The sequence below is a fragment of the Chiloscyllium punctatum genome, chromosome 21 (genome assembly GCF_047496795.1).
Source record: "Chiloscyllium punctatum isolate Juve2018m chromosome 21, sChiPun1.3, whole genome shotgun sequence".
NCBI lineage: Eukaryota > Metazoa > Chordata > Chondrichthyes > Orectolobiformes > Hemiscylliidae > Chiloscyllium > Chiloscyllium punctatum.
In genome coordinates, this window is record NC_092759.1 from 49,588,384 (window position 1) to 49,602,414 (window position 14,031).

A 14,031-nucleotide genomic window follows, 5' to 3' on the forward strand; every position below is an offset into this window, starting at 1 on the left:
AATCATTGCACACACAAAACACTAAACATGAGGCCACACAAAGGTCTTCATGACCATCTAATTACTGTTCAGTGGAATAATCAGAATAACTGTCTGATTGTTCCTGAGATCAATCCCCATTGCCACAGTAAGGATCTGGTTATCATTCCCTCCAATAAATGCAGAAGTTGTCCTCTGGTATTTCAGTTCAGTAATTACACACGATACTGGTTGTTCAAAGCAGTGGTTACTCTTTATTATGAATGGCAAAGGATTCTAACAGAAGAGGTGTTCATATGTCCTAATGTGTTGCATGATCACAAACAATTTTCAGTCCAAATATTGCACAAAAAAGTGTCAATTTGGTTTTGTTCAACTGCCGAGGCTAACATTTTCAGTTCATGTCCATTACAAATATTTGGAGAAAGTGAGGAAAGCAGATGCTGAAGATCAGAGTCAAGAATGTGGTGCTGGAATAGCACAGAATGTCAGGCAGCATCTGAGGAGCAGGAGAAATCATGTTTCAGGAATAAGCCTTCAGCGGGAATCTCTGGCTCCATGGATGCTGCCTGGTCTGCTGTGCTTTTCCACCACCACACTTTCGACATAAAAAATATTTGCTTATTTGGAGCAAATACTCTCTGTTTCCTCTGTAATTTAAATTTACTGTGCTTTCTATTCACTCAAGTTCTCGTTTTAATAGCTCCTCGTTTTCTTCTTAATCTGATACAAATCTCAAAACTCTGGGCACAATAAAAGCGATATGAATTATAAAATTACAATCTGGACAAGAGAACCAATGAACAGCTACATAGACTTCTTGAACAACAAAGATATTAGAATGAAAAAGCAATGCCTTCCAAAAAAAATCTCTGTACGTCTGTATCCTTTTTCAATTCAATAATCCTGCAATTAGCTTATAATTGTCAGTTGATCTCTCTTAATGACTATCTAATCAATGTCATTGTAAACCACTGATAAAATTGAAACATCTTATTTATTAAAATGCAAAGATTCATTCTCAATTCATTATTACAACAATAAGTGAACCATATTTTATCTGTCCGCTAAGGTCAAATGACCTGTGGCCCATAATTGAACATTCTAAATATTCCTACAGCTGGGGAAAGCAGAGCTAAAAAGGTCAAACTAAAGGAAACAGTAGACAAAGTAACCAGCTCCAGAAAACAGTGGAAAGCCCGGTAAAAGACCTCACAAAGGTTCGATAGATCCTATTACAACCAGCCCAAGAGCTGTGTTTTGGAGAGATTGAAGCAGACTTCCTGGCACCTTGACTTCCAGCCAGTGCCTGAGCATCAGACACCTCACTTGAGAATGACGACAAGTGAAGGGTGTTTGCACGAAACCCATTGAATGCTTATAATCCAGAATTTTGGTAAAATGTTGTGAAACATTTCCAAGATCATGGAAATCAGCTCAACATTATTGAAATCAAAGTACTTGTAATGGTCTTCGAGACCACCTAATTACTGTTCGGTGAAAAACACTTTGTACGTACCTTATTGTTCTCAGGATGAATACTCATAGCAAACATCACAGTCTCAGCAGATCCAAACATATGGAGGAGACACCTTATTATAATTTACACATTACATCTTTCCCAGACCCATGATGACACGTTATGACTGAGGATACTACGTGTAACATGTATCGAGATGAAACAAGTCCTGAATATAGGAATTTTTTTCTGATAGATTTCCAATCCAAAAATTATGAGAATAATGATATTGTGGTTCATTACATTGTCAACAGATCCCCATTAAATGTATTTTTCCATTTATTCAGAGACAATATTGAAACAAATACGTTGATAAATGCTGTTGACTGTATGCTTCTGTGAAAATAAATCTTCCTTATTGACTTTGTTTTTAGATTACTTACAGTGTGGAAACAGGCCCTTCGGCCCAACAAGTCCACACCGACCCGCCACCCACTCATACCCTGACATTTACCCCTTACCTAACACTACGGGCAATTTAGCATGGCCAATTCACCTGACCTGCACATATTTGGACTGTGGGAGGAAACCGGAGCAAACCCACGCAGCCACCGGGAGAACGTGCAAACTCCACACAGTCAGTCGCCTGAGGCAGGAATTGAACCCAGGTCTCTGGCGCTGTGAGGCAGCAGTGCTAACCACTATGCCACCATGCCGCCGACTTATTTTCATTATAATTCTGACTCAAATGTCTAAATATTGATGAGATGAAAAATTGCATGAATTAAATACAATGCAGAATTTGTTCTTGTTATATATTATATTTCTCCAGAAGAAAAGTAGAGAAACCAAGTATAGAAATCTTGAAGATCTGAGAATTTTGAATGACAAACCATTTCTGATCAACGTTCACTGAATGTCTAATGTCTTTCCGTGTCATCATGCCAGAATTTGCATTCTCAGCTGACGGATTAAGAAATATCTAGTCAACATCAGAGCAAATCCATTTGGAAATATTGAATCATTTACTTTGCCAAAGTTCTAAAATTAATTATCAATTCATTGCCATTCCAAAAATCACACAGTAATTCAGTTTAGGTTTTGTAACAAACATCGTCAAATTCACATTTCAATTTAATCCATTATTTCTTAGTGTCAATATTAAAAGAAGAATAATAGTTCTCTTATTCCAGGATAACACAAACACAAACTAATTAATGATTCCCTATCCAACACTCACAGATAATATCTGTTCCCTTCTCATTTGAACGTTCACAGAAATCATTGGATTAATATTCGTCCTTACATATTAAGAGACATCTGATTATTTTACACTCCAATAAATGCTGTTCATTTTTACACATGACGGGCAACTATATGAGATTTCTAATCATTTTAAAGTTTGCAATGAAATGTTTTTAAGATTAATTGTTGCTTATATCTAATATTTAAGAATTGATCAAATCCAGTATATCTAGCTTAAAGTGTGAAATTAAGGCTCAGTAATGTAAACGTATTGCATTGTACAGAAACTAATGGTAGCGAATGGTGATTTTTATTTCAATACTTGAATCTTAGTTGATTTGCTGTTCTGGGCATGGCCTGCCCCCACCTGGAATAGAATGGTCCATATTGGCTCATACAAAATGCCTGACAATCAAAAACAGTCAGCCTACCTTAGAATTAAAATACAAGGTGTCGGGGGTGATAAACTAGATTAACATTCTGTTCCAGCCTTAAATTAAAAGAAATCACACTACCAATGGACCTACTCCAACGCCAGGACTACAGCATTCCTGACATTTCTTGATAAGAGCATGCCGATATACAGACAAATGACCGATCCTGATCTTCATAAATGAAAGGATAATTGTCCCAGTAAATGAATAAACAGCAGCTGCAGGGTGCAGCCCAGTTAACTCACTAAGCAGCTATCATGACAACAGAAAAGTTCATTTGTCAGATATAGTTATTATTTTACAGTTACTCAGAATATTAGACATAGGTTCTAATTACAGATTCTTGAGTATAATAGGGGAAATTTGCAACATAAGTTTGATATATGTAACCAATGCCTCCTAAAAACAGAATAGAAAAGCATTTAGACAGAGATTTGAAGTTAGCTAGTTTTAGGAATTAACTTCACGGTATGATGTTGACTGCTCATTAATTATAAAGTCCTGACAGAAAGAGTAGCTGTATAATTTTACACAATATAACAAACTTTATAACACAAGTCATATTACTAATCCTATAGCAAGTAAGCTAAAATTAACTGTCTTTTCTATTTCTTTGTACATGTATAATTAAGACAGTGGAGTAATTGGCTTTGATAAAATAAAATATAATGAAAAGCAGAACTCAAAATGTCCCAGCCGATAAGGTATCCTGAGAGGCCCGAGGGAGTTCAGGAATAACTTTGGAATCTAAGTCAATAAGATGCATGGAAAGATCCCAATAGGAATCTGGGGATGTCCATTAGAATGCCCATCTGCGATTATGTGTTTCAATTGGGTGGCTGGATGAGGAGGGAAGGGCTGTAACCACATTGCATGTGGCCATTGTGATGCAGGAAGTCCATAAAAATGCTGCTTTTTACTGTACATGTTACAGTGTGTTATGGATCTCCCTTCCGAGATTGGCCTCGGGGATGATCCCTTCATTAACTGATTGCTGCATGAGTAAACATCTTCCACATGCCTGAGCTCAGATTGCCTCCTGAGTCCTCATTCCCTGCCAGGGGAAAACAATTCTACAGCTATGATGACATTTCAATTCAACACATACATTTATTGTGTGTGAAATGATTACATTCAGAGCGATATAATTTTCATGATAAAATTGCTTTACATTTACTTTTTTTGGTGTACAAGAAAACATTTCGATTATATCCATTTGTTCTTTTGTTCAACCAACACTAAGTTATAAATTATTGTAAAGACTACAATGGGGGAAACGGGAACGAGTCTTCAGCTCAAATGTCATATGAAATGACTGTTTTCTTTTTTCAAACAAATTGCCCTACAAAATTATTTTTATTTTCATTTCATTATAAGAAAAAAATTGCTTGGAAATGTTGACAATTCTCCTTTTCCTCCCATATTAGATGTCAGTGAACAATAATCACACAATTATGAGAATTCTTTTCAGTATCAAATGTCAGTGACCCTGTGTTTTGTTCACAATAATAGTCACTTTCATGGCCTAAGTCTTTTCCTCCTAATTCTGAAATAAATATCAGAACATTTATTGTGTTAAAAATTACATCAACAAAATTGACATGACTCTTCAAGAAAACTATTGGAACCATATAAATCTTGCATTGCCTGCATTTTTAAACAAAATCTTTTTTTTCAATTGCTGCTGAATGATTTTTTTCACATCATACAGCTAAGTTTTATGCTTTAATTTCCAGTTCCTTAATCTTAATGAATATCCAATCAATATCAGAGCAAAGTGTTTTCAAAATATTAAGTCAATTTATCTGTCAGGATTCTAAAAGCAATTATCAATTACAATAATTGCACAGCAATTTAACATAGACTTTGTAAAAATGCAGTGTTTTTTTAAAAATGTCATTCATTATTTCTTATTGTCAATGCTACTATATTAATACCTATTTGTTCAGGCCCATGCACATACCAAATGACCAATAATATCCCGTGCAAAATTCTTTGTAAATGTCTGATTTTTGCTCAGGTGAAATATAACAATGATCTCAGCCTTTGAAATTCAGAGAACTCCAATTCCTTTTCCCTGCGATATTACTCTTCATTTCTACATATTACTCAGTCTAATATCAAGATCAGATATCTCATTATTCTGAAATTCACGAATATATATTTTTAAAATCCGTTTGTTGCTAATATATCTTATATCTAATAATTGTGCAATCTTGTAAGGGCTACAAATGTGGAATTATGCTTCTGTACAATAAATACTGCAAGGACATTGCAATGTACAATCTCTCAATCATTGTGAATATTGCATTTATTTTAAACTTGGAAACATTTTTGAATTGATTTGATTATAATTTACTTTGATTCTGACACTTACTGTATATCCAATCACAATATCAGTAGATTATTTGGAGGTATCATCGTCTATTCCAATAGTCACAGAATCTGCTATATACTTTCTTCTAGTTACTCATAGCAAAATGTATCTAATTCCACTCAATCAATACAAGATGATTAGGGGGTTAGATAGGGTTGACAGTGAGAACCTTTTTCCACGTATGGAGTCAGCTATTACAAGGGGGCATAGCTTTAAATTAAGGGGGGGTAGATATAGGACTGATGTTAGGGGTAGGTTCTTCACTCAGCGAGTCGTAAGTTCATGGAATGCCCTGCCAGTAGCAGTAGTGGACTCTCCCTCTTTATGGGTATTTAAGCGGGCATTGGATAGGTATATGGAGGATAGTGGGTTAGTGTAGGTTAGGTGGGCTTTGATCGGCGCAACATCGAGGGCTGAAGGGCCTGTACTGCGCTGTATTCTTCTATGTTCTATGTTCTATAATATTCCTCAGAAAATATTTGAGAATGTTGCAGTCATAAAGCTGAAATATGCAAAGTCATGATAGTCATTAATTTTCTCTTGTTCTGTAGATCTTAGTTAAAACAACACAGAATTTTATGCTCCTGTGCTATAAATATGAGAAAAGATCAATTACTTCTTCAGTAAAATAAACAAATGTCACTTGCTATTATTTATCCATTTTTAATTACTGGTCAGTTTATGAATTGTGTGAGATTTGTTTTTAGCTTTCCAGTCATCTATTTATATTGAATGTGACATTGAAATGGTGTGAAAATATCAGGGTGTGTTCATTTGAAAGTTCAATTTGCATATCTCTCACTTATCCCATTGATTGCATGATGGTTTAAGAACGTTTCGTTCAGCAATCCTCGTAAATATCAAAAACTGTCTGATTTTAAATCAGATCATTCGCACCCAATTATCACTCTCTTCCAAATTCATGCAAATACTTCAATTTTATCGAACCCAATGTTCACACAAAACAATACACGTAAAGCTACACAAAGACTTCCATCACCATCTGATCATTGTTCAGTAGAATAACCTGAGTAAGTAACTTATTGCTCCTGAAACCAATGACAACAGTAAGCATTTGTTTAGTATTCCATGCAACAAGTGGAACTGATATCTTCTATTTCAGTTCAGTAGTTAATGATGATTTATGTTACTTAAAACAATGCTTCTACTTTATCACAGATAGTGACTGTAATACAATCATGCAAACAACAAACGTTTTGTGATTCTAAAAATCTTTAAGATTACTTATTTTAAATTTGTGTGCAAGAGATATTTCAAATTACAACCGTTTTTGTTGTATAATTCAGCAATCCTAAGTTTTGAATTTGGGAAAGTCTCCATTTTTGCAAAATGGAAGTAGTTTTCAGTTTATATAACACAGTAAATGACTGTTTTTTTTTCCAAATCACGTGCTTTGCAAAATGATTATTGGTTTCATTTAATTGTAAGAAAAGAACTGTTTTGAACATGTTAATTCTTTTTGTATTTTCTATTCCAACATTATTCATTACTGTACAATAATGAACAATTATTATAATTCCTTTATGTACCAAATGTCATTGACTGTATCATTTGTTCACTTTCATGTTCACTTTCATTATCTATTAACTTTCTTCCAAATTCTGACACAAATGTCTGAACTCTGACCATAATATTAATCATCTAAATTAATGATGTCTCTATGATGAAACCATTTGATAGAAATTCATATTTCTTGTGTTACCTTCATTTTTTAGTAAAGAAAGAAAAAAAATTTCTATAATCACTGAATGGCTCATTTTTTCTTCAATTCATAAAGGGAGTTACTATATTTTATTCCACAATTTACCAATTTTAATAAATATCCAATCAACAGAACAGCAAAGTATTTTTGAAATATTGAATCATTTTAATTGCTCATATAGCAACATTGTCAAGTCATTGTCATGATAATAATTGTGCAATTATATAAGAAATTCTTTTGAACAAGTAAAGTAAGATTCACATTTTAATTTAACCAACTGTTTCTGAGTACCAACACTTATTTTATGAAACTTTTTTTTCAGGTCAAGTTTCCCACAATGGATCCAAAGACTTCCCATCCAACATTAATTGTGAATGTCTGATGTTTGCTTATTTGAATGATCTCTGTAATCACAGACTTTAAATTCACAGACCTGCAATTACTTTTCATTGAAATAATTCCTGTTTGTTTGCACATATTCCTCAGTCACATAGCAAAATGAGATTTCTCATTATTTCTAAATTCATTGATCAAATTTTATAATTCAGTTGTTGCTCATACCTAATAATTATTCAATCCAGTACGTGCTGTGAATGTGGCTCTTTACATGAATAACTAATATAGTGTGCAATCTCTGAATCATTGTTAATATTAATTCTTATTTTACCCGCAGAAACATAATTGAATTCATTTTAATATATTTCACTTTGATGGAAATATTTACTGTATTTCTAATCATCATAAGATTTAAGTATTTTTCATGACACAAAATCATGTAAAATTCCTGCGTTTTGTTAAGTCAAATGAAAAAGAATTAACATTTCTGTATTGTTTCATTAAACAATGACAATGCATTTTGAATTTTTCAAAGTTGAGCATTTTTGCAAAGAAGGGATGTTGTCTTCAGCTGAACAATCGCATTGAATGACTAATTCACAGAATCTGCTGTTTATTCTCTTCGAGTTCCCAAGCAACCAACTTAACTAATTCTGCTGGTTCTAAATTCCTGGAAAGTATTTGATATTGTTGCAGTCTTAAAGATGAAGAAGTCAATGTGAATTTACTGATTTTTTTATTGGAAAGAGCTAATTCAAACATTTCAGGCACATAAATTGCTATTCTGCAGTGCTACAAAGATGAAAAGCAAGTCAATTTCTTCATCAGTGAAATAAACAAATGTCACTTCCATTATTCATTAGTTAGCTCATTCCCAAATTTGTAATTAAGCAATGCAATTCACCTGAATATTGTTGTGCCCTTGATCATATTAATTTTCTAATTATTGTTCATTCATGATTTGTCAGGGATTTCTATTTTTTGTTTTCGATTCACCTATTCATATTGAATGTAAGATTGATACGCTTTGGCAACATCAGAGAGTGTTCATTTGAAATTTGACTTTGCACGTCTCTCACTTATCTCACTTCTTGCATGGGGTTGGGCATTGAGAACAGAGGATCAGTGGTTAGCACTCGTGTCTTACAGTGTTATGCACTTGGGTTTAATTCCATCCTCGGCCACATGTTTGCGTGGAGTTTGCATGTTCTGGTTTTCTCCCACAATCCAAAGATATACAGGTTAGGTACATTGACCATGCTAAGCTGCACGTTCTGTTCAGGGATGTGTAGGTTATGTGCATTAGTCAGGGGTAAATGGCCAGTAATCTGAGAGCAGAATGGTGTTGAGTGGATTATTCTTTGGAACATCAATGTAGACTTGTTGGGCCAAATGGCCTGTTTCCACACAGTAGGGATTCCATAAACTTAGAATTGTGTTTTGCTAAACAAAACTGACATTTTTTTTTAAAATGTTGCATTTAAAACTTATCTTTAACTGTCAATTGTCAATCTTGTAAAATATCTCAATGTTACTGAAATCAATGTTCACACAAAACACTGCACATTAAGCCGCACAAAGATCTTCATGACCATCTAATTACTGTTCAGTGGAATAATCACAGTAAGATTTTATTGTTTCTGAGATGAATCACCACTATCACATAAAGGATCTGGTTATCATTCCATCCAATAAATGCAATCGTTGTCCTCTGGTATTTCAGTTCAGTAGTTATACACCATACTGGTTGTTCAAAGCATGGTTATTTTTTATTATGAATGGCCAAGGGTTCTAACGGCAAGAGATGTTGTTTGATCTGATTTGTTGCATGTTCTCAAACAGGTTTTCACTATAAATATTGCAAAAAATGTGTTAATTTGGTCTTGTTCAACTGCTGATGTGAACATTTTCAGTTCGTGTTCATTAAACATATTTGGATGAAGTGAGGAAAGCTGTAGCATTGGAAAAGGGCAGGCACATCCAAACAGCAGGTGTATCAACCTGTCGGGCATTAGACCATCATCAGAAAAGATTCCTGATGAAGGGCTCATGCCCAAAACGTCGATTCTGCTTCTCCTTGAATGCTGCCTGACTTGCTGTGCTTTTCCGGCACCACTCTCTTTTGACATTAGAAATATTTGACTGAATATTCAGAGATAATACTAAAAGTTGCCTCTGTCAATTTAATTTACTGTGCTTTCTATTCACTGAAGTTTTCATGTTAATTCTTCCTCTTTTTCTTCTTAAATCTGATGAAAATTTCAAAGTACGAACACATTAGAATTCACATGAATTATAAATTTGATTTCTCAACAAGAAATCCAGTGGAAGGCGACACAGAATTCTTGAAAAGCCTACACATTTGAATGAAAAAGCAATTCCTTCCAAAAAATGTTTGCATGTCTGTATCTTTCTTTCAATTCAATAATCCTGCAAATACATTATAATTGTCAGTTGATCTCTCTGAATGAGTACCTAATCACTGTCAATGCAACCAGCTGAAACATTAACAACAGATTGATAACTGGGTGTTAAAGACCTTATTCGAAGTGAACAAAGTTTGGAATTTACTTGAATTCCACCAGAAAACATTCTTGAATCATAATACAAGAAATGAGATATGTGAAGAGATGTGCAAACCTTATTTTTAAATGAACGAACTCCAATATTTTCAAAGCATTTCAATCTTACAGTCAAAATGAACAGGTGAATGGAAAAATAAAAACAAGTATCTGACAATTCATAAACTGAACAACAATTACAAATTCATTTTGATCAAAGGACAGAGTAATATTTAGATGAATCACAACATTTAGTTACAAAGTAGGCAATCAGCTGACTGACAAGTAATAGGTGGTAGAGTTTGTTAGTTTACTGAAGAAGGTATTAACTTTATTTCAAATTTATAGCATGAGAGAACAATGTTTAATGTGTTTCTATTGTTTGGACTTGCCCCTTTGCAACAAAAAAAAGATCAATCTAATTACTTAGACATCGTAATCTTGAATTCTGCAACATTTTCAAATATTCTCCAGGAACTTATAAGCGACAGAATTAGATACAGGTATCCCCACTATCCGAAAGAAAAGCGTTATTATGAAACCTTACATAATCTGAAAAGGCGTTAGTCGAAGAAGCATTAATTTATATGGGGAACATGTCCCCTTTTTTTCGTAAAAGTGAAAATCCTCTTCATATTTCTTTCAGTTCGAGAAAACAGGGACAGATGTAAGTCTTTTGTAAAAGCAAAGTGGCTAAAGCAAATTTTCCAACACATATTTCTTGGTAACCTGACACAAATAAGTATCAGATTTTGTGATTATTGATATAATAGATAAAAGCAGATCTAATGTTGGATTGAATAGCAGTTCAATCTGTGCTTAGGTACTCTCTAATCAACATTCAGATAGCTCTTGATATATTTCTGGTGAAGGCGTGATTTGAAACCTTCCCTCGGGTCTTGTAATAGAGACATTGCCACAGCTCCACAGGTTCCTTTCATAATGTTCCCAATCAGTACGGTAGGACTGCAATATTATGTTTAAAGTGGCTACACAAATGAAAACTAATCAACTGTTTATTGTAGTAATTCGAATGGGAATTAATTAGGTCGTTTCTGTGTGTAATGGACTGGAAATTAAACAATATTTTACAAAAAACAATAGAATAAATGAATGATACTCTTAAATAAACAGGAATCTCATGATAATTCTTTGAAAGACAAATTGACAAAACTGCGTGATCATTGTACTTTGATTTAAAAATGCATCAGTCATTCAATGTGAATATTCATTTGAAGACAATTTCCCTTCCTTTCAACAATGTACAACTTCCACAAATTCAAAATGAACAGTCATTGAAAAAGGAAGGAACAAGCAGATGGTTGTACATCTATTTTCTGTACATAATTGTGCGATGAATTTTAAGATTTATATATGCAAAAATGAAACTCTTATTGTGGTTCGAAATACAATAAACAGTAGCATGAAGTGAAATATAATCAAATCAATTCAACTGTGTTTTCTCAGTTAAAATACAGTTCAATATTCAAAGTATTCGAGTGATTGTTCACTGCAATATCTTTACATTAATTCATTGCTGAGGTGTATTTCCACATTTATACCCCTTATAGTGAAGCAAGCTTGTGCCAGGAGTCTGAGAGGGAAGGGGAGGTCCTTAATGAGTACTTTGCTTCAGTATTCACGAGTGAGTGGGATGTTGTTCTTTGTGAGGACAGCGTGAAACAGGCTGATATGGTCAAACAGGTCGATGTTAAGTCTGAGAATGTGCTGAAAATATTGAAAAGTCATGGGGATAGATAAGTCCCTTGGTCCAGAAAGGATATAACTTAGGTTGTTATGAGAAGGGAAGCAAGAGATTACTGTGTTTTGGCAATGATCTTTGCATCCTCGCTGTCCACTGGAGTCATACCAGATGATTGGAGGGTGGCAAACATTATTCACTTATTCAAGAAAGGCAATTGAGATAATCCTGGGAATCATCGATGAGTCAGTTGTGGGCAATTATCGGAGAGGATTCTGAGAGACAGGATTTATGATTATTTGGAAAAGTATAGATTGATTCGAGATGGTCAGCATGGCTTTGTGAGTGGCAGGTTATGCCTCACAAGCCTTATTGAATTATTTGAGGATGTGACAAGCACATTGGTGAGGACAGAGTAGTGGATGTGGTGTATATGGATTTTAGCAAGGTGTTTGATAAGGTTCCCCATGGTAGGCTCATTTAGAAAGTTATGAGGCAAGGGATACAGGAAAACCTGCCTGGTTAGATAATAAATTTGCTGGCCCATAGAAGACATGGTGAGATTACATAGATAGATTACATAGATGGTACATGGATGGGTGCTTAATCTAGGATAGAAGTTCGGCACAACATCGTGGGCCGAAGGGCCTGTTCTGTGCTGTATTGTTCTATGTTCTATGTTCTATGTTCTATGTTTTCAGCTTGGTGCACGGTGACCAATGGTGTTCTGAAGGCATTAGTTCTGGGACCTCTGATCTTTGTGATTTTTACAAATGACTTGGATGATGAAGTGGAAGGATGAGTTAGAGGTTTGCCAATGACACGAGGGTTGGTGGAGTTGTGGATAGTGTGGAGGGCATTTGTAGGTTGCTATAGGACATTGACAGGATGCAGAGCTGGGCTGAGAAGTGGCAGATGGAGTTCAACCGGGGAAAATGTGCAGTTATTCATTTTTGAATTTCAAATTTGAATGCATATTTTCAGATTAAATGCAGGATTCTTGACAATGTGGAGGAACAGTGGGATCGTGGGGTCCACATCCATAGATCCCTCATACCTGACATCCAAGATGATAGGGTTATTAAAACGGTGCATGGTGTGTTGGCTTTCATTAGCAGGGAGATTGAGTTTAAGAGCCACGAGGTTATGCTGCACCTCTATGGATCCCTGGTGAGACTACACTTGGAATATTGTGTTCGGTTCTGATCACCTCATTACACATTGGATGCAGATGCTTTAGAGAAGGTGTAGATGAGATTTATCAAGATGTTGCCTGGACTGGAAGGCATGTCTTATGAAGAAAGCTTGAGGGAGCTGGGGCTTTGGTCATTGCAGTGAAAGAGGATGAGAGTTTACTTGATAGCTTTGTGTAAGATGATGAGAGGCATAGACAGAGTGGATAATGAAAGACTTTTCCCCACAAAATGGCATAATTTTAAGGTGAATGGGGGAAGTTGTGGGGAAATGTCAGAGATAGTTTCTTTATAGATATTGGTGGGGCATGGAATGCACTGCCAGTGGTGGTAGTAGATTCAGATCCATCAGGGACATCTAAGCGACTCTTGGATAGGCACATGAATGATAGTAAATGAAGGGCATGTTGGTTAGTTTGATCTTAGAGTAGGATAAAAGGTTGGAACAAAATCGTGGCCAAAGGGCCTGCACTGTGCTGTACTGTTCTATATTCCATGGACAGAAATGAACATTTATATATTAGCAACATATAGATTTTCAAAATTGTATTAGCATACTTACGAATAATGATAAATTTCATCTTGCTATTTGACTGTGCTATCTGCAAAAATGAACAGAAATTGTTGCAGGGAAAAGTAATTAGGTTTTTCTAAATTTATAAGGCTGGATGACACAGATCATTCAAATGAGCAAAAGTCATATTTTTAACAGTGCGTGTTGCATCAGAAATAATGGATTCTTTTGTAGGTGTATTGATTGGAAATAAAATGGATTTTTATATTACTGTATAGGTACTAGGGAAGATTGGATTAAGTTCAAATATAAAATTCACTGTAGTTGTTAGCAAGATGAACTAAACCATATAATAATTATTGTCATGCAAATTCTTTAATAATTACTGTTAGAATCCTGAAAAAAAAGGATATACAGTACCATTTTTCAAACAGTCAATAAATTAAATTGTGAACCTCAGTATACTTGTTACCCAGACCAATTATTATGCAATTATTGTCATGGCAAT